Source organism: Bison bison, unplaced genomic scaffold (assembly GCF_000754665.1).
Source record: "Bison bison bison isolate TAMUID 2011002044 unplaced genomic scaffold, Bison_UMD1.0 scf7180017864248, whole genome shotgun sequence".
In the NCBI taxonomy this organism is placed as follows: Eukaryota; Metazoa; Chordata; class Mammalia; order Artiodactyla; family Bovidae; genus Bison; species Bison bison.
In genome coordinates, this window is record NW_011494820.1 from 1,310,222 (window position 1) to 1,331,004 (window position 20,783).

Here is a 20,783-nt window from a genome sequence, read left to right on the forward strand (position 1 = left end):
ACCCAGTACCCCAACTCTGAAACCGTAAGACACACTGGACATCTTCCTAAGGGGCGAATGCCAAGTCCCTTAACCTGCTATAGTAGTGCACACAGTGCATAATGGACACTATGCAACATATAAGACGTTTTCAGGTCATCTCAGACTTTCACCCTGAACCACAACCTTCCCCACTTTCAGTTCAGTTGCTGAGTCATGTCCGACTCTTTGCGACCCCAAGAATCGCAACACGCCAGGCCTCCCTGTCCATCACCAACTCCCAGAGTTCATCGAGACTCACATCCATTGAGTCAGTGATGCCATCCAGCCATCTCATCCTCTGTCGCCCCCTTCTCCTCCTGCCCCCAATCCCTCCCAGCATCAGAGTCTTTTCCAATGAGTCAACTCTTCGCATGAGGTGGCCAAAGTACTGGAGTTTCAGCTTCAGCATCAGTCCTTCCAATGAACACCCAGGACTGATCTCCTTTAGAATGGACTGGTTGGATCTCCTTGCAGTCCATGGGACTCTCAAGAGTCTTCTCCAACACCACAGTTCAAAAGCACCAATTCTTCGGCGCTCAGCTTTCTCCACAGTTCAACTCTCACATCCATACATGACCACAGGAAAAACCATAGCCTTGACTAGACGGACTTCTGCTGGCAAAGTAATGTCTCTGGTTTTTAATATGCTATCAGTCATAACTTTTCTTCCAAGGAGTAAGCGTCTTTTAATTTCATGGCTACAATCACCATCAGCAGTGATTTTGGAGCTCAAAAAAATAAATCTAACACCATTTCCACTGTTTTCCCCATCTATTTGCCATGAAGTGATGGGACCAGATGCCATGATCTGAAGTTTTCTGAATGTTGAGCTTTAAGCCAACTTTTTCACTCTCCTCTTTCACTTTCATCAAGAGGCTTTTTAGTTCCTCTTCACTTTCTGCCATAAGGGTGGTGTCATCTGCATATCTGAGGTTATTGATATTTCTCCCGGCAATCTTGAGTCCAGCTTGTGCTTCCTCCAGCCCAGCGTTTCTCATGATGAACTCCGCATAGAAGTTAAATAAGCAGGGTGACAATATACAGCCTTGACATACTCCTTTTCCTATTCGGAACCAGTCTGTTGTTCCATGTCCAGTTCTAACTGCTGCTTCCTGACCTGCATATAGGTTTCTCAAGAGGCAGGTCAGGTGATCTGGTATTCCCATCTCTTGAAGAATTTTCCACAGTTTATTGTGATCCACAAAGTCAAAGGCTTTGGCATAGTCAATAAAGCAGAAATAGATGTTTTTCTGGAACTCTCTTGCTTTTTTGATGATCCAGCAGATGTTGGCAATTTGATCTCTGGTTCCTCTGTCTTTACTAAAACCAGCTTGAGCATCTGGAAGTTGACGGTTCACATATTGCTGAAGCCTGATTTGGGAGAATTTTGAGCATTACTTTACTAGTGTGTGAGAAGAATGCAATTGTGCGGCAGTTTGAGCATTCTTTGGCATTGCCTTTCTTTGGGATTGGAATGAAAACGGACCTTTTCCAGTCCTGTGGCCCCTGCTGAGTTTTCCAGATTTGCTGGCATACTGAGTGCAGCACTTTCACAGCATCATCTTTCAGGATTTGAAATAGCTCAACTGGAATTCCATCACCTCCACTAGCTTTGTTTGTCGTAGCTTTGTTCGTAGTGATGCTTTCTAAGGCCCCCTTGACTTCACATTCCAGGATGTCTAGGTGAGTGATCACACCATCGTGATTATCTGGGTCATGAAGATCTTTTTTGTACAGTTCTTCTGTGTATTCTTGCCCCTCTTCTTAATATCTTCTGCTTCTGTTAGGTCCATACCATTTCTGTCCTTTATTGAGCCCATCTTTGCATGAAATGTTCCCTTGGTATCTCTAATTTTCTTGAAGAGATCTCTAGTGTTTCCCATTCTGTTGTTTTCCCCTATTTCTTTGCATTGATCACTGAGGAAGGCTTTCTTATCTCTCCCTTGCTATTCTTTGGAACTCTGCATTCAGATGCTTATATCTTTCCTTTTCTCCCTTGCTTTTTGCTTCTCTTCTTTTCACAGCTATTTGTAAGGCCTCCCCAGACAGCCATTTTGCTTTTTTGCATTTCTTTTCCATGGGGATGGTCTTGATCCCAGTCTCCTGTACAATGTCATGAACCTCCATCCATAGTTCATCAGGCACTCTGTCTATCAGATCTAGGCCCTTAAATCTACTTCTCACTTCCACTGTACAATCATAAGGGATTTGATTTAGGTCATACCTGAATGGTCTAGTGGTTTTCCCTACTTTCTTCAATTTAAGTTTGAATTTGGCAATAAGGAGTTCCTGATCTGAGCCACAGTCAGCTCCCGGTCTTGTTTTTGCTGACTGTATAGAGCTTCTCCATCTTTGGCTGCAAAGGATATAATCAATCTGATTTCGGTGTTGACCATCTGGTGATGTCCATGTGTAGAGAGTCTTCTTTTGTGTTGTTGGAAGGGGTGTTTGTTATGACCAGTGCATTTTCTTGGCAAAACTCTATTAGTCTTTGCCCTGCTTCATTCCGTATTCCAAGGCCAAATTTGCCTGTTACTCCAGGTGTTTCTTGACTTCCTACTTTTGCATTCCAGTCCCCTATAATGAAAAGGACATCTTTTTGGGGTGTTAGTTCTAAAAGGTCTTGTAGGTCTTCATAGAACCATTCAACTTCAGCTTCTTCAGCGTTACTGATTGGGGCATAGGCTGGATTACTGTGATATTGAATGGTTTGCCTTGGAAACGAACAGAGATCATTCTGTCGTTTTTGAGATTGCATCCAAGTACTGCATTTCGGACTCTTGTTGACCATGATGGCTACTCCATTTTTTTCTAAGGGATTCCTGCCCACAGGAGTAGATATAATGGTCATCTGAGTTAAATTCACCCATTCCAGTGCATTTTAGATCACTGATTCCTAGAATGTCGACATTCACTCTTGCCATCTCCTGTTTGACCACTTCCAATTTGCCTTGATTCATGGACCTGACATTCCAGGTTCCTATGCAATACTGCTCTTTATAGCATCGGACCTTGGTTCTATCACCAGTCACATCTACAACTGGGTACCGTTTTTGCTTTGGCTCCATCCCTTCATTCTTTCTGGAGTTATTTCTCCACTGATCTCCAATAGCATGTTGGGCACCTACTGACCTGGGGAGTTCCTCTTTCAGTATCCTATCATTTTGCCTTTTCATACTGTTCATGAGGTTCTCAAGGCAAGAATACTGAAGTGGTTTGCCATTCCCTTCTCCAGTGGACCACATTCTGTCATTCCCCACTTTACCTCACAGCAAATTCAGTCTTTCAAGACGCTCAGATTAAAATCTGGTGTTACGTTCTTAATCACCTTACCCATCATCCAGTCCATCAGGAAATCCTACTGATTCTGCTGTCAAGCACATGTGGGGTCCACCCACCTCTCACACCTCCACTGGCCACACCATCCTCCAGCAGTAGGGCGGAGGTCTGCAAACTGGAGCTCCTGCTTTTACTCCTCAGCTCAAAACCCCCCGAAGGCCCTGCATTCTCACTCAGAGTGAAGTCCTGTCCTCTCCTGATCCCAGAGGCATGTCCACCCCACCTCCCAGTCATGCTGGCCTCCAACACACCATGCACTCTTCTGCCTTGGGGTCCTTTAAGATCTTCAACAAAATCCCAGATATGCTATCATTTTAAACAATCAAGTCTTCAGTTTGCAGCCCAAGTTGAAAATGGCCTTTGAAGACATAACTACCATACAATAAGCCCTAAATGTCAACAAATGCCCAGTCCATATTCGGCTTCACACGATTTCTCAGAAATGTCTGTATACAGTCTGTTCCAACTGTACTTGTTAGACCATTTGTGCTAGCTGCTCTCTCTGCCTCAATCACTCTCACTCCGAGGACTGACTCCTCCCTTTACCCCCAAATCACTGCTCAAATGTCTCCCTCAAAGAGGCCCACCTTGCTCACTCTGCCCCTTCTCTCCCACACCCCAAGCCCTCCTCAAACTGCACACAACATAGTTACCATGTCTATGGACTTTCTCAGAGGAAGAACAAAGACGCCACAAGGAAAGGGCTATCTGCCTGGGGCCTAATTTCATTTCAAGCACCTGCAGCATGTCTGGCACTCAATAAATGTTTATGGAATGAATGAGCAGAGATGGTTTAACACTAAAGGAGAAGGAATCAACCTGAGGAGTTCATAGGCAATCACCCCTTGATACAATTAGTGCAAAATTCAGGAAGGAGCAGAAACCAAGCAGAGACCCCTTAGCACCAACAGAACTGGGAGCACCTCTCTAAAAGAAACCGTAATCAGTTTTCACGGATGTATCCTTTGGGCTGCTGTGCCATTGACCCCACATTGGCCGGGGTTTAGAGAGTTTTTACTATTTTTATTTCCAACCCATACATTTAAAACAGTATCGAGTAACCCTTAAGTACACAATTACCAACTCATAAGAGACTCTTCCGCTCCCTTGATAAATCATTATGGTTTGGCTCTGACCCTGCACCTAGGTACTCCACTTAACATGCACACACTCAACACCCCAAACCTTCGACCTACCCGAACGATTTCCCAACCTGAGGGAGATCTCACTTGGTGAGGAGGCAGTGACTGGTGATTTACATGAAATCAAGCCACTGCACTTCAGGGAACAGAAGCCCACTGCTGCCACTTCCTTTCCAGGTCAGGCAAGTGAGGTCCGCGCCCTTCGAACTTGAGGTGAGGAGGCCCCGGCCAGACACTGGCTGCTGTCTAGGGAGCTCCAGTGTTCCTCAGAGACACTGAAGTTGCAGTGCCCACGGCCAGCCCAGGGACAGCTCTCAGGGGCCAAGGGCACCTGCCGGGGAAGCCTGGGCTCTCTGAGGGGCTCCCCCGAGGGCCACAGCGCCCCTTCCGAGGCCTGGTCCTGTGGAAGCCTCACGCCTCTGGTCTCCTCCTCAGCACTGTCTGCACTCAAACACTTGTGCTGCCTCTGAAATTCCTCAGTTGTTCTCATCCAAACATTTAACCACCCTAGCTCCAATCCAGGCCCAAGAACATGGTATTAAACCCAAAAAACCGCCAAGGTGAAACCCAACAATCCCATTCACTGTCTCCCACCCCTAGGTCCAAGCACCACCTCCGGAAACAAAGGGCTACCCTAGACCCTTCTGCCAACAATCGAAGCAACTGCACTGCTACTTGTCAAGGAGACGAAATCCCCAGCCAGCCCTATGAGAAAGGGAGAAACTGAGGCAGGCCAACAGTGGATTACCCCAGGGAAGCCCAAAGGTCACACTGTTCCAACATGTGCTGCCTGGCTAGGGAAAGATTAACTTGGCTCAGAGTCAATTCCCTAATCCAGGATCACAAACTCCGGCCTGGGCCTGCTCTAGGAAATGGGTTTCCTAGGACACAGCCGCATCCACCCGGGGTCAGCCTGTCTAGGGCTGGTTTCGTCCACAGGGCAAAGCTGAACAGCAGTGACAAAGACAACGTGGACCCCAAAAGCCAACAAGACCGAGCTGGTGGGCTCCGCTCAGCATTCCCGGGACAGAGGTGACTCGGTCAAAGCTGCCTGCCTGAGACAAGATCAGAGCGCAGGCGCAGCGAGGGTGTGCTCTGGCTCTACACCCCCCGGGACCAAGCAGTACCTGCTCTCCCCCAGGCCCAGAGCCTCATTAACCCTGTATCCCCACAGAGGCAGGGAGAGCATGACTAGGCAGACTGGAGAGGGAGACTCAGCCCCACGAGGGCCACGGAGCTGACAGTGAGGCCAGCTGCACAAGCCTATCCTTGGCAACCAGAGCTGGACGATCTCCACCGTCAAGCCAGAGGACCCACTGGGGTAACAAGCAGTACATGCCCCCCAGACCTCTGAAGGGCCCCTGCCTGTCCCCCCTCAGCCACAGCAACCATGGCCTCACCAAGAGACGGACTGTGTCCCCACACCATCCCTTCCTGAAGCTCCTTAAAGCTCCCAACACCTCACCACAGCCTTTAGGACCCTGCCTGTTTAGGCAGGCGACCCCAGGAAGTCACCTGGCGTGCATGTATGTATAGGCATGCACGTACGTGTGGGTACATACACCATACTCCTGCCTCCAACCACACCGCTCTTGTTTCCTTTACCCACCATATCTGCCTTCCTCTATGACCCGGACTTTCCACATGCTATTCTCACTCCTGGGAAAGTACTTCCTTCCCCCAACTCATCTGTCAGACTCAAAACACGTATTACTCAGAAACCCTCTCCCTTTCATCCCCAAGGGTTAAAACCCCATCACTTGGCATGGCTGACCTTGACATCTGACAAGCATCCCACTCGGTTCTCTCCTCCAAACACTCCACGTACCACAAGAGGAAGGGCTCCTGTTCATCCTATCCAAGGCCCAACAAGGAATGCAGAAGAGACGACACCACGGCATTCTACGCCGGTCACAAGCACCCAGCCACTGCGCTCTCGCCACTGTGCTCAGGCGCTGAGCCGTGCCCAGCTCTTCTGTGACCCCATGGCAAGAACACTGGGCTGGGTAGCCCTTTCCTTCTCCAGGGGATCTTCTCAACCCAGGGATCAAACCACGTCTCTATGTCTCCTGGATTGGCAGGCAGATTCTTTACCACTGAGCCACTTGGGAAGCCTGTTTTCACCACCAACTTGATGGAAAAACATAACAATATAAATAACATTAGGAATAAACAACACGTGGAGACAGGCAAGGCCACAGCATCGCCACAGCCCCTGGGGGCCAGGGCTTCCCGGGGGAGGCGCTCCCGCGACTCCCTCACACGGCTGTTTGGAGAAAGGTGCTTGGAGACTCCCACAGTCCTCACTGGCCTTGTGTCAGAAGCGCCTCCCTGTCACTGCTGAGAAGTGAGCGCTACCCCAGCACCCATTCACCAACATCCCCTCCCTCTTTCTCATGGCCAAAACTCTATTTTGTTGTAGTTGTTCAGTCACTCAGTCAACGTCCAACTCTTTGCAACCCCATGGACTGCTGAAAGCCAGGCTCCTCTGTCCACCCCCTCCCGGAGTTTGCTCAAACTTACGTCCATTGCGTCGATGAGATCTTCTAACCATTTCACCCTCTGCCGCCCCCTTCTCCTTTTGCATCTCTTCCATCCCTGGGTCGGGAAGATCCCCTGGAGAAGGAAATGGCAACCCACTCCAGTATTCTTGCCTGGAGAATCCCATGGACAGAGGAGCTTGGTGGGCTACAGTCCACGGGTCGCAAGGAGTCGAACACGACTGAGCGACTTCACTTGAAAAAATACCATCAACAATCTTTCCAACAGACCCATGCCCTCCTGAAGACTTGACTCCACAACCCCCCTCGTCTCTCCTAAGCATTCTGGATATCCCTCCCTTTCACACCACCAGACCACCCTGATGATGATGGACAGAGTCCTCCTGATGAATCACACACAACCAACTACTCGGCCCCGACTCTCCTGACAATTCAAACACTCTGGGGCCAAATCCGACTGTGCCCCTGGGGGCTCGCTTACCCCTTAGGACTCAAGATCAGCCTGAGGACCAAGCGACAGAGCCTGGCTCCAGGCAGGCTCTCCAACAGAAGCAACTAGTTCTTTGACTATGATTACTGCTGTTCCTCAAAATCCTAAGCCTCCTTATAATGAGGGTCCTTGGAGAAGGCAGTGGCACCCCACTCCAGTACTCATGCCTGGAAAACCCCATGGACAGAGGAGCCTGGTGGGCTGCAGTCCATGAGGTCACTAAGAGTCAGACACGACTGAGCAACGTCACTTTCACTTTTCACTTTCATGCATTGGAGAAGGAAATGGCAACCCACTCCGGTGTTCTTGCCTGGAGAATCCCTGGTGGGTTTCCCGTCTATGGGGTCACAGAGTCACACACGACTGAAGCGACTTAGCAGTAGCATTTCAGTGTCTTCACGCTCACTCCCTAGCAGCTGCCCAAGCAATCCACCTTGCAGGTACATTCAAAACATCAGAGAAACCACCTCCCCCCATATTTAAAATGCACAGGAATCAAATGTCCACCTCTAGACAGACCTGAGACTAGTGTTTGAAGGGTTTACCATTAGTGCGTTACGTTATGAAAGGACACCCTGAAGAAAATGTCAGAACAAAAGACGAAACAACTTCGGTGTTGGCAGCGAGGACCTACGAACCCGAGTCCCCCTTGTGTGCACGCCCGTAAATACGCGCCACCCTGAGGGGTTCTCTGACAAAGGGCCACGGGAAACAAGGGGTACCTTCAGCCTCTTCAGGCACGGGGGGGGAGACCTCAGGTGTTCCAGGACACTGCCCCCCTAACCTCCTGCAGACCCCAGTCCTATGTCACCCCACCGAGGGGAGAAGAGCATCCAGGCCCCACCCTCCTAGGGACCAAAGAACACCCACGGAATCATGCTCCCAAGATGATGTTACAATGAGCCTTCTAGAACTATGCGTATCTTTTTAAAGCCCCTAGTATCTGACATAAGGCAGACCATCAAAATGGGAGTGCCTTTGTTCATTTCTCTCTAAGCTAACATTTGGAGGATAAAAATAATGCTCTCATAAAGATGCAGGATATTTCTATATTCACAAAGGTTCCCTTTTGTTTTTCTTCCTCAATGTGGTATTAATAAAATATATGTAACACTGACTGACTTAGTCATTTTTCTGGTCTTAGTCATTTGAAGTGCACAGTTTAGTGGCATTAAGTACACTCACACTGCTGTGCAGCCATCAGCACCACCCATCTCCAGAACCCCTTCACCTTGCAAAACTGAAACTCTGTCCCCATTACACACTAATCACCCATTCTTCCCTCCCTCACACCCCGTCCAGGCACCCACCATCCTACTTTCTGTTTCTATGAATCTGACTACTCTAAGCATCTCATTTAAGTAGAAATCATGCAGTACTTGTGCTTTATTGTCTGGTTTATTTCACTCAACACAACGCCTCTTCCGAGGCAGAACAACATCATTCTAACATTTTGAGGCCTGTGTACAGAACAAATCCCATGGGGCTGGTATACCCACAGCTACAAGTACAATTCTAGAAACTTGCTTCCCAGACCAGGCCCAAGTCCCTGACATGCTTCACTATCACTCAGTCCTTCCCTCCACTCCCCAAATAAACTGCACAAAAAAATACTGGCAAGGGCTTCCCTGGTGGCTCAGGAGTAAAGAATCCACCTGCCAATGTAGGAGACACGGGTTCGATCCCTGGTCTGGGAAGACCCCATATGCCATGGAGCAACTAAGCCCATGTGCCGTAACTACTCAGCCCACACTCCGCAACACGAGAAACCACCACAGTAAGAAGCTCAAGCACCACAGTTACAGAGTGGTGCCCACTTGCCACAACTAGAGAAAACTCACACACATCAACAAACAGCGTAGCCATAAAGAAAAATAATTCTTTTAAATTGCACAACTGATTAGAATGCTGCAAAGTTTCAAAAAAGAAACCACAATGGCAACACCCACCAGTGAACTGTGGCCCTGCACTGGGCTGTGCTTACTCGCTCAGTCGTGTCCGACTCTCTGCAACCCCATGGGCTGTAGCTCACCAGGTTCCTCTGTTCGTGGGATTTTCCAGGCAAGAATACTAGAGTAGGTTGCCATGCCCTCCTCCAGGGGATTTTCCCAACCCAAGGATCAAACCTAGGTCTCCTGCACTGCATGCAGATTCTTTACCATCTGAGCCACCGGGGAAGTCCTACACACAAGCCTGCAGTACACAAGCCAATTAAAAATAAACAGAGATGACATGAACATACACTGCATCTTCCTGACAACGTACCCGACAATAAAGGTACGCTCAGAGAGCGTCAGGATAGAGGGGTTTCTAAGGGAGGGTGTTTCAGGGGACCGTCCAACTGTCCACTGCCCCCAGCCCTTACAGGGTAAGTGGAGCCCAAGATGGAGAAGCAAGCCCCCAAGGTCTTAGAGGAGGCGGGCAAGAAGGGAGCGGGGTGACACCCACTTCTGTGGCCGTCAGTGCTTCCTCCTCACAGAAGGGCCAATGCGGAGAGGAGGTGCCTCGCTGGCTGGGAAGAGTCCTGCTCCACTCGGCCAAGAAGCCAGCATCTGGGGAGCAGACAGGAAGGAAACTGCACTAGGGACATGGACACCTGGAGGAGTGGCTCCAGGAGAGAGGCACCGGGGCCCCTCCCCTACCAAGGCTTCAGGAGAGTGCCTACCTCCAGGGGTGCAGCGGTGAGACCAGAATTTTGAAATATGCTTTGCTTTGTCCTCTGCTGCAAATCGGAATTTGCCTTGGTGGTAGACTTTAGTCTACACTGATGGGCTGTGAGGTACAATGCAAACGCCATGTGAATCTCTGCCTTAAGATAAGAAGTCCAAAGAGCCTGTGGGTTGTGCCCTCAGGGGGACTTTGCCTGTACCTGAAACTCACCCCAGAGTAAGCCAGGGACCCCACAAAAGGCAGGACTCTGCCACACAAAGTCCACATCCAACACTGACTGAAATGTCTTTGCTCCATTTGCAAACAGCAGAGTGCCTGCTTGGGTCGGGCTCTACGCCAGCCAGCAGGCACACACAGCACACACAGAGCCTTCACACGGGTGCACAAGCACGAGCACGTGGGCACACACACCAGCCAGCACACACTTTATCTTCCAGGCAAAGGTACACTTCGAAGCTGTCAGTTGTTGAGAGCGCAGACCACACATTCTAGAGAAACACGGTGCTAAGTGGCCCCAAGGAGCCCACAAGTCCATCTCGTCCCAATGACACAAGTCCTGCCAACATAAGCCAACCTAAGCAAGAAATCCTCTGGGAAGTCACTTCGAGTCCCAGGTCCCCAGCCCTCTCAGACCAAAAGGGGTGAAGAGGGGGGAGGAGGAGGAGTGCCAGGGAGGCAAGAGCGAAGTGTCCAGTCACCTCCCCTTTACTGGGCGCACCTTGCAGGACCCCTCTGGCCTCCTCCACGGCCCACCCCACTGCCATGCTCTGTCACCAGCCACCTCACACAGACCTAGGTCCCAGTCACTGCAGCTCTGTCCCCAAGGCCCCAGTGACACGACTGCTGGAAGTGGGGGCTCCGCGGTCCCCCGTGGTCCAGGACTCCTTCCAGTGTTCATCAAGTTTTGGTGGCATGGGAAGGGGAGGGCCTGACTCTTCATTGACAAAGCCACCGCTGGGCACACAGATTCAAACTGCTGCAGAAAAAAAAGCCCACTGCTGACAAAGGCGGGAACATCCAGAGAACCACCTTTAGCACACTGACAAGAGATTTTGTTACTAAAGGAGGAAAAAAAAAGTGTAACAGTGGCTAACAATTATTAAATTCTTTATTTGGTGCCAGGCATGGTGCCAGTACCTTACATGCCTGATTTCATTTAATCCTCATAACCACAGAATGAGGTACTACCAATGCTACCCGTACTCCACACAGGTACCGCTAACACTACCCACACTTCACACGGGGGGACGGCCAACGTCACCCACACGTCACACCGAACACTTGACAGGTGAGAAAACAGGCTGAGAGAAGTCATGGTGATTGGCCAGGGTTACAGGGTTAAATGGGGATCCAGACCCAGGCTCCAATCTCAACCATGACACCTTGGGGAGCAGCCTGTCTCTAACTAAGGCCATCCTAAGGCTGGATCCTTCCCAAGGTTCTGGGAGAACGTCCTAAAGCAAAGGTCAGTACAACCTCCGTTCCTCTTAATAGAGCACACTAACTTAACCCTTTCCTGAATTTCAGGAATCCTCGCTGTGCAAACCCCATTCCACGAACCATACAGCAAATTCAGGGACTTATGTGGGTCTTCACCTTCTATGAGAGGCACTAAAACCCTCGGAGGGTGCTGAAGCACAGATTTCTAAGCGCCTACCTGCCAGGGTACACACAAGCTAAGGGAAGAGGACCTGATCAACACTGCCAGCCCGGGCCGTAAATATAAATGAAGACCCTTTCGTCTTTTCCATTGTGTGAGATGTACACATACGCCAACCACACTCAGCATCCACCAAGCAGACCTGGGGCCCGCGGAGAGGACTCGTGCAGACTGAGCTGCTCTCCTTCCATCGGAAGAGCAAAGTGCTCACAGTGGGCAGGAGACAGAGCAGACACAGACCGGGGAAGGAGACAGGTCCTCTGGTCACTGACTCGGCAGTCTCCCCAGCCCACGGAGCATGGAGCCGGGGGCAGCCCGGGCCCTGAAGGGAGGGATTCCTGAGGTGGCTGGAGGCCGGGACGCATGCTGGCCCGCCCAGCTCTGTGCACGAGGCACCAGTCTGATGCCCTCAGCCTAACTCTCCTGATTCCTCACTCCCACCCTTAACCTCAAAACTGGGACCCCTGGCCATCATCAGGCAGATGCCACTCTCAGAACCAAGTCATTCTTTCCAAGGGCCAAGTCTCCAAGGCCCCCTTCCTTCCTGCGTCCACAACGCCTCCCTACTCTCAAAACCCGTACTGTCATTTGGCAGGACATCCACCTGTCTTCTTCCCTGAACTCTGCCAGAAGAGTCAGGATTTGAAAGCATTTGAGCAATGCATGAAACAGGGTAACTTTTTCAAACTAGAAAGTAGCAGCTGTTGGAAAAATTCATGTGGATGTTTCAGGGAAGTGTCTTAATCGCTCTAGGTCTGTCTGGAAAAGTGTCCAAAGCCTCAAGCTGGAAAATTCTCAGACTTTAGAAAATGCTGATTACCAACCAGCTCTTGGGGCACAGGAATCACACTGAGCCTCTTCTTGGTCCCTCTTAACTACTACAAAGCTCTTTCTCAGACGAAGTTAAGGGCCATGTCCTCCTAATTTCAATCCACTCATCACTACTTCACTCTTGGGAACACAGCAGAACAAACTGTTCATATACGGGACCATCCCTCAGATATTTTATTCTTTTATCTGTTATTTACCACACTTTCATCTAACACAAAGCACTGCTAGTTTGGGGAGGAGGAGACACAAGGACAAATCAAGTTCCCACCCAGCCCCCAGAGAAGGGTCAAAGACACACACCCCTCAGTTCATGAGGGTCCTGGGTCCTGATGACCACACACGACCCCCCATACCTCAATCCACTATGAATCCCAGTGAAGCAGAGAGCGGCCATCCAGGCCCACAGGCTGAGCTGTCTCACAATGCCTGACTTCTCCCAGGAAGGAGACACGATCTCAGACCACACTTCTCTAGGACCCAGCTCACCTCACCTTAGCTCAAACTCAGCACCTGAAAACTTAAGGCCCACCATCTCAGGGCCTGCGCCACCCTCCAGTCCCCACTCGGGAGCCACCACCTGGACACGCTCCTGCCCACCCTTCCTCTTTCCCAGAGCACCGCGCCCTATCTCCCCATGAAGAGTTAAGACCCCCGAGGACAGGAGCCAGCCATCTCACCCATTGCCAGAACCCAGGGGCACAGCACAGGTCAGGCAGAGAAGGGACCCCAGTTGCTGAATGAACAGATGACTTGTCCTCAGCCCCTGGTATCCAGTTAATCCCTACCCTATCTTCACGCACAGGATCTCTGGCACCTGTCCCTGCTTTTTACTCCCCATCAGGCAAATTCAAGGCAACGTCAGCTCATGCCTGCCTCTTATCAGTGGCCCTTTTACCTCACCGGCTTCCCTACCCAATTCAAGTCAGTATATTCCTCCTCACAAACCGGAGGGCTCTCCGTGCTTTTAGTATCAAGTGTCATCAGCCCTCCATTTAAGGTCATCAACGATAATCATTTTTCAAACTTATTTCCCACTAAGACTTTCCATAAACCCTGAGGTCCAGGACAGTGATTTGCCAGTGCCATCCCTCCCTGACACTCCAGTGCAGGGAACACTCCCTCCAACAGTCCAGTCCCACACAACGAACCTGCTTCACAATAGCTGTTAAGACCCCCAAGACCAAGGAAATCGTCTCTTCTCAGAATGGTGTGCATGGCAAGCACAGATCAGATGCCCCATCTTTCTCATGTCATGACATGTAACAAAAATTATATGTGCACAGTGCACTTCAGTAATATGAGGGCAACTCACTGAGGAGCTGGGCTGGGGCCACCTGGGCCTGAGGACATCTGGACATCTCTGTCACCCAGCTCAGCATCTCTCCTTAGGGAATCTCAGAGCCCGCAACTCGTGCCGTGGCCTGAGTGTGTGCCCAAGTATGAGTCACCAACTCACTGTGCAGTGATGAGACGTCTGCACTGCATTTCACTCCATGGGTCACCTACTAGAGTAACTTAGGCTCTTAAATGTCAACGGGCTAACTTTTTAAAAAATAACTTAAAAAAAGAAAAAGCAGCAGCCAACAATGGTTCACAGAAGACTGGTTACAATTTAAGTTTCCTTCTCCTTTCTGCAGTAAACCAAGGCAACAAAGTGGGCATGCTCCCACCATCTTAAATTCACAGAAGGTGCGTGCAGGTCTCTCTTGTGCTCACCCGATGCAGAGCACCTTCCCCAGGGACCTTCCACTTTCGCTGCATGTCATGGCAGAGCCACCTGATTTTATCCCTGGAAAGTTAAGAGGAACCCCTTCCATCCTCCCTGAGGGGGCTGAGTGGGTACGTGATGGCAACAGCAACAGGAAAGGACAACTGTCCAATCCTGAGCCAAGATTCCCAAATCACCAACATTCCTCCTGGAACCCCTCAGCACCCCCTACCCCAATCTTCTCTCATCCAAGAACACATTCAATCCCTATAACCAGCTCACCTGTGAAACAGCTTAAAGATGACTTCAGCAGGCAGAGCAGACTCACCCCACATATAAAGGGTAAGTGAGAAATAACCTCTCTCAAAGCTTTTCAGCAGCCAGCCTGTGCTGTTCTAGACTCACCCTTACCTGAGTGTTAAGGACTGTCCCTCCTGCCCTAGACTAGCAGAGCCTGATACAGGATCTGATGTCCAGCTTTTCTGAATCCTGAAATGGTCACTCAAAATGATTCATCTGGAGGATGCCTAAATAATGAGTGCCATCTCTTGTTTTTTAATAGATAGGGAAAAGCAGTTTAATGCTCTTAAAACTAAAAGCCATCAACCACTCAATTCCAGAACAAGAAACATAGCTACAGTCTGTTTCGTTTGCTGGCTTTTAAATGCAGCCCAGAGACTCCAGAAGCAGCCTTAATTCTTGCCTGTGTCCTGTCCCATCCTCACGTTAGATACCGTGATGACCTCAAAAGACAAGGTCCTGAGGAAGGAAATTTGCCAGTGGACCTACACTACATAAATAAAGGGAAGAGAAACCTAAAACAAAACAAAAATTGTGAAACTAACCAAGCCATAAAGAAGTAAGGATAAAGCATCAGACCAGGAGGCTCCAGGAGGGAATAGAGCTCTGCCTCCTTCTTTCTTCTGCAAGTTAACACAGGGCGGGCCACTCCCCCTCTCAGGCCTCAGTTTCCAGTTTGTAACATCAAGCCCCGCCCCACTCATCTGGAAGACTGTAAGCCGCCTGCTGGGTTCAGCAAAACAGTACACAGAAGCTAGTCCCAGGTGAATATTAAAACTTGTCTGCTGCCCAAGGACCAAAAATAGTTACATTTCTAACGCTCTTCCTGACAGACCGAAATTGACAGTAGGCTGCAATGATATTTCAATCCAGACTCGAGTCTGTTAATATCCTTAACCAAGAAAACTTCAAAAGCAGACCAGGGCATGACTACTACTGACAACTGAGACTCCCACCTTCTCCCCAGACTTTAGTATCAGGAAATGTTACTTGTGGGGTTGAAAGAGACAGAAAGCCTCAACAATAAAAACCTTAAAGGTCTGGGGAAAGAGGCAGGAGACAGATGACCAACACACAAACTGCTGAAAAGGTCAGCTAATCAAACAAGTGTCAAGGAAAACACTAACCAAACCCTCAAAATCTCCCCAGTGCACGAAAAAGAATCCCAGGGAGGGATCTGACTCCAGAATCCTCTGAAAGAATCACTTGCCATTGAAGGAATGCATTAAGCTTTTACATACACAATAATACAGGAAAGAAAAGAAGTTAAAGTGTTCTGTCAATGATAAGCAAGCCCTGAGAATATCACAGGTCTGGAGTGACTCAACCAATGCAACCAACACCTTCAAACCAAGGATTCTGTTTGCCATGCTCCTACTTTCCCCACAGCACTGAACAACTGGGGGAGAAAAAAAACTTTCCCCCATGGGTGAATAAAAGTTGCAGCAGCAAAATTTTCACAACTGGCTGGCTAGCAGTGAGAGCCTGCCCAAAACACACAATACTAAATCTGTTGTCACTGCCACAAAAGCCCAACAAAAGTAAACTCAAGTAAGGAAAAACTGGCCTGGAAACCTGCTCACCTCCAAGGTCCTGGTGAGAACCTTCCTCTTAGGTAAAAATGTGTTGGGTCAAGTTTAACAGCCACAGACTCAAAGGGTAATTGCATAGAATAACTGGAATTGGAGGAAATGTTATATTGGGATTATATGCAGAGTTAAGACCACAAGGCGTTTTTTAATTCCCTTCTGGGCAACCTGACTGACCTTTTTAGGTGAGATCTCCTTACAATGAGTTCAGAAGACCTCCAAATTGTTAGGCTGTGGTAGAATTTTGTTATAAAGAAAATCTAGCTCCTCCATCTGAGTGTTTCATTGTGCTTGATAACTGAGATGTAAAACTGGGGGGGGATATTCCTGTAATTGTCCTCTGGGCAGAGGAGGATTTTGGTTTTTGGCTTGTTTTTGGATCTTAGTTCCCCAACCAGTGATGGAACCTACGCTCCCTGCATTGGAGGGCCAAGAATCCTAACCACTGGACCACCAGGGAATTCCCTCAGGGGAGGAGTTTGATCTCAGAAGTAAATGGAGGGCTAAGAGTTAGGATACCCCTAACTACTTTTTCAAACATTTCTCAGTTGTCCTTGCAACCATCCCATGAGGTTAAAAACACAGTGCCCATCTACAGGTGGGGAAGCTGAGGCCAGGTGGCCAGGCAACCTGCCCACAGCTGAAAAATGGTAAATTGTTGTCAGATCTTCAGATTCCCAAGCAGCCTAAGTGCAGAAGACAGACAGGGTTCAGGCCCAAACTCTCCCATTAGTCACTGCAAGCACCATCAAGCAACCCATTTCCAATCCCTGGCCAAAGAGAACTCGATGATAAGGCCAGACGTACAGAAGCCCCTCTTGGTTCTCAACGGCAGGACCCCATGAGGATCTGCCTGGTGAACATCTTACAAATGGAAGAGCAGCCCCCTGAAAATCAAAATGTGAGGTTCAGAAAGCCCAGGGTCAGGAAGAGGGGCTGTGTCCCCTTTGCCCCGATGAGACATCACCAACCCAGGCGTTCTGTACTGCCAGGGAGGCACCAAAGCTGACGGAAGAAACATTCAGTCTGAGATTAGAAAAGCTGGGGCCCAGTCCCAGATGTAGAAAACCCAGCAAAAGGTGACCCTGGCAAGCATCACCCTCTGTAGGGGCTTCACCTTCTTCCATCTCAAACGTGCAGACAGGCTGCGGTTCTCAGGGGCAGACAGCGACATCTGTTCCACAAGCATGGCGGTGCTCCACACGTGAGAAGCAGCGCAATGAGCTTTAAGCTCTGCCTCATCTATTGCAGCCACAAGAGCACACTCAGTGGCCCTGAGTGTGAGAGCAGGTACACACTAGGTGCTAAACTATGCCCCTTTGCATTTATTATCTCACTTCCAACTCAGTCATCATGGGAGACAGTACTTCCTCCTTTTCAGAAATGAAACACGGGGAACTTTCCTGGCGGCCTAGTGGCTAACACTCTGAACGCAGGGGCCCCGGGGTCGATCCCTGGTCAGGAAACTAAGAGTTCCCACGCCACAACGAACACCTGGCACAGCCAAATAAAGTAATTAAAACAAATATGTTTAAGAGAAGAAGAAATGGGAAACAGAGGATGAAGCTCACCAAGGTCAAGTCACTACGAAGAGGCTGGGTGGAGCCCACACCCAACCTAAGGCAGAGCCAGGGTTGGCCCAGGACACCTCTAAAGGGACCTGCTGCCCGGGAACCCTGCCCCCCCCGCCCCCCCCCCCACACCAGGAGGAGCTGGATGAGCATGTAATCCAGCAGTACTAGAGAGCGCTCAAAGGCATTACCTCGTTTAGGATGAATTAGGTTTGAAGGTTCAAATCAAAAGACCTGGCCATCAAGGCAGGTCAAGTAGTGTCAAGTGTAGAGATGGAGACACAGGAAGAATAGCTGAAGGATTCTTCAGCCTCAAGTGAAGACTTTCTTTCCAATCCCACGCTGCCTCCAACTCCGCCTCTGCCCTCTACCCCACCCCCAGCTATGGCTGGACCTGAGGCCAAACAGCCTCAAAGTTTACAACCTCATCAAACCTTCCCTCTAAACTCCTGCCTCAATTTTGTTGAGAGCCCCCTTGCAGGTACAGCCCACCCCAGCCAGCACATTCTACCTCAGATTTCCTCAGACACATATCAAATCTTCAGTCCTTTCACATAAGGAATCCAAGAACTGGGGATCAGGACAGGAAAGCAAGATCCCTGTCAAACTCACCTGTGAAACAGGTACCCCTGTGAAGACTGAGAGCGAGAAAGTGGATGCAGTGCACTGAAGCTGCAAAGACCCTTTCTCACATACCCTGGAGTGTTCCAGAGGATTCCCAGTCACTTCCTAAGGCGACCTGCAGGTTTTCAATTACAGTAAGTTTCTTTGTCTTCTAAAAGACTAACCTACATTTTCATCAGACAAAAAAAGAGGTCACAAATACAGCCTAGAAAGCAAGGGGAGGGGCAAGAAGCCTGTGGTCTGACACTCCTCTTGACTAAAAAGTCCTGCATCACGTTTGCCAAAACCCACAGGTATGCAAGATGGTCCCCAGCTGCTACTCATTTCCAATAACAGTCTCACCACCTTCCACCTCACTGCCACCTCTTCAGGTCCCCTGCCTTTCACCTCCACCTTCTTTACACACCGCCTTCCTAATTCAAGACAAAGATGTAGCTTTGCACAGTTGGCACATGAAGTAAGTTTCATTAGCTGAACAAATAGCAATCTGAAGCCAGACCGACTAACTCACCTCCTAAAACAGTTCATATAACTCAAGAGCATCCATTCTAACAACCAACCACATTTAGCTGGCAGCACAGTTCTGTAAGCCTCAAACTATGACACTGCCAACTCGTTCTTCTGGTTCTGCGGCACTTCCCAACCCGACAACTATTATAAGGAAATCCCAACGATGCTCTATTACCCCAGGACGACGGCTCATGAAGACCTCACCTACTCCCCTGTTTCATAACCTTACTGGTTTTCTACAATGAGCATAAATTATCTCAATTATTGGGGGGAAAAAAATAAGCCCAGGGAAAACAGTCTTGTCCATTCCATTTGATGGCACAGGAACACCCCAAGTCCAAACAGGTAGTTATCAAGACAAGTATTTGAGTTGCCCATGCCTTCAGAGGTTAACACACTCACACTGACAGTCCTTAACTGGATTCAGTAGTAAGAGTATTACACTTTTGCGTCTTGGAAACTGACACATTCAGGACTCTGCTGGTCATTTTTTATTTTCTCCCAACAGAACACCAGAAAATGCCAACATTTCAGAAACAGCTTCACTACTCTCCCACTCGTGTCCTTCAGGTGCATCTTCTAGTCCTCTGCGATCTCAGGCCCAAGGAGGTCTAGCTGTGAGCTTCAATGCACCCTCATCACACTGGCCCTTGCCTTGCCCTCTTCAGCTGGGTCCCGCTGCTCTTATGGCAAATTCCGGACCCCCTCAGCCCTGGAACCTGCCCTTTTGTCTCTCTCTGCCCCAACCACACTGATCTTCCTTCAATCCCAAACACTCTCTCTGCCAGAAATGCTCTCCCTTTTCCACTTATTTAGCTCCTACATGTCCCCTGATCCCAGATGAAGGAAGGAGGCCCCCTCGAGTCCTGCTTACCAGTTCACAGCATCCTTCTATCCTTGGCCCGTGTTAAGTTTCCCAAGTTTATGAGATTTGTTACAATTGCTCTCCCATTAATCTCACAGTAAACTCCACTGAGCAGGGAGAGATTCCTAGCACAGTGTCGGAGGCACAGTATGCACTCTGATATTTATTGAATAAATCAATAGAGAAATCACTACTTGCAATGCCACAAAGTCACAAAATAAGTGATGCAAAACAAGTGAGAAAAACTACTTACAAGAGTTGAGAACTGGAATCTTTTAAATGCTTTATCATTCAATACTTAAAAGTCTTCTTTCTTAAAAAAAAAAAAAAAAAGTAAAATACAGACACCAAAAAGTTTAAAACAAAAAACTACTGCTAATCCTAACCCAAAGATTTTGTTGACATCTTGCTACAAATCCTTCCAGGATTTTTTTCTATCAAAAGCAGCATTATTTCTTTCCTCTCTATCAAAATATAAGATTGTAGGATCTGCCAAATGATACTGCATTAATAGAGATGACTTGACATTTAAAAAAAAAATGATGTCATCTGAATGGAAATAACAATGCATCCAAATCATTAATACATTAATCCCATTCTCTACACCACATCCAAGATGACAGGCAATCCTCTGCAAAAACCAGCTTCAGAATTTTAGGGGCAGCAGAGGGGATGAAAGCTGAAGGGTGGGGGAGTTAGCGAGGAGAGGGTCTAGCAGATCACTCTCAAAATCCCCAATCTAAACCGCTTCCTCCAAAAAAGGGCCAACTTTTCTGAGTTATAGGCTATAGAAGCGAAGCAATGGGGTGACTCTGTGGCTTGGTTCTTAAAAGCCACCTGGTAACTCTGCTCTCCAAGGACAAAGCAGGGCTAGAAACAGAGTTACCAGATCATCCCCCAACTCCAAGCAGAGGTGTACTGGAGCTTGGACAAGTACATGGCTTTGTGTTGTGGGAGCTCCC

At 48.9% G+C, this 20,783-nt stretch overlaps 1 protein-coding gene across 1 annotated transcript in view; it reads right to left on the reverse strand.

Annotated features, from left to right (window-relative positions):
• The window catches only part of GATAD2A (GATA zinc finger domain containing 2A), an 80,836-nt gene extending 60,685 nt beyond the window's left edge, over window positions 1–20,151 (reverse strand). The window contains exon 1 of the mRNA XM_010847253.1: window positions 20,075–20,151. The gene's annotated coding sequence lies outside the window, so the exon portion shown is untranslated. The remainder of the gene's footprint in view (window positions 1–20,074) is intronic.
• Window positions 20,152–20,783: the final 632 nt, after the last annotated feature.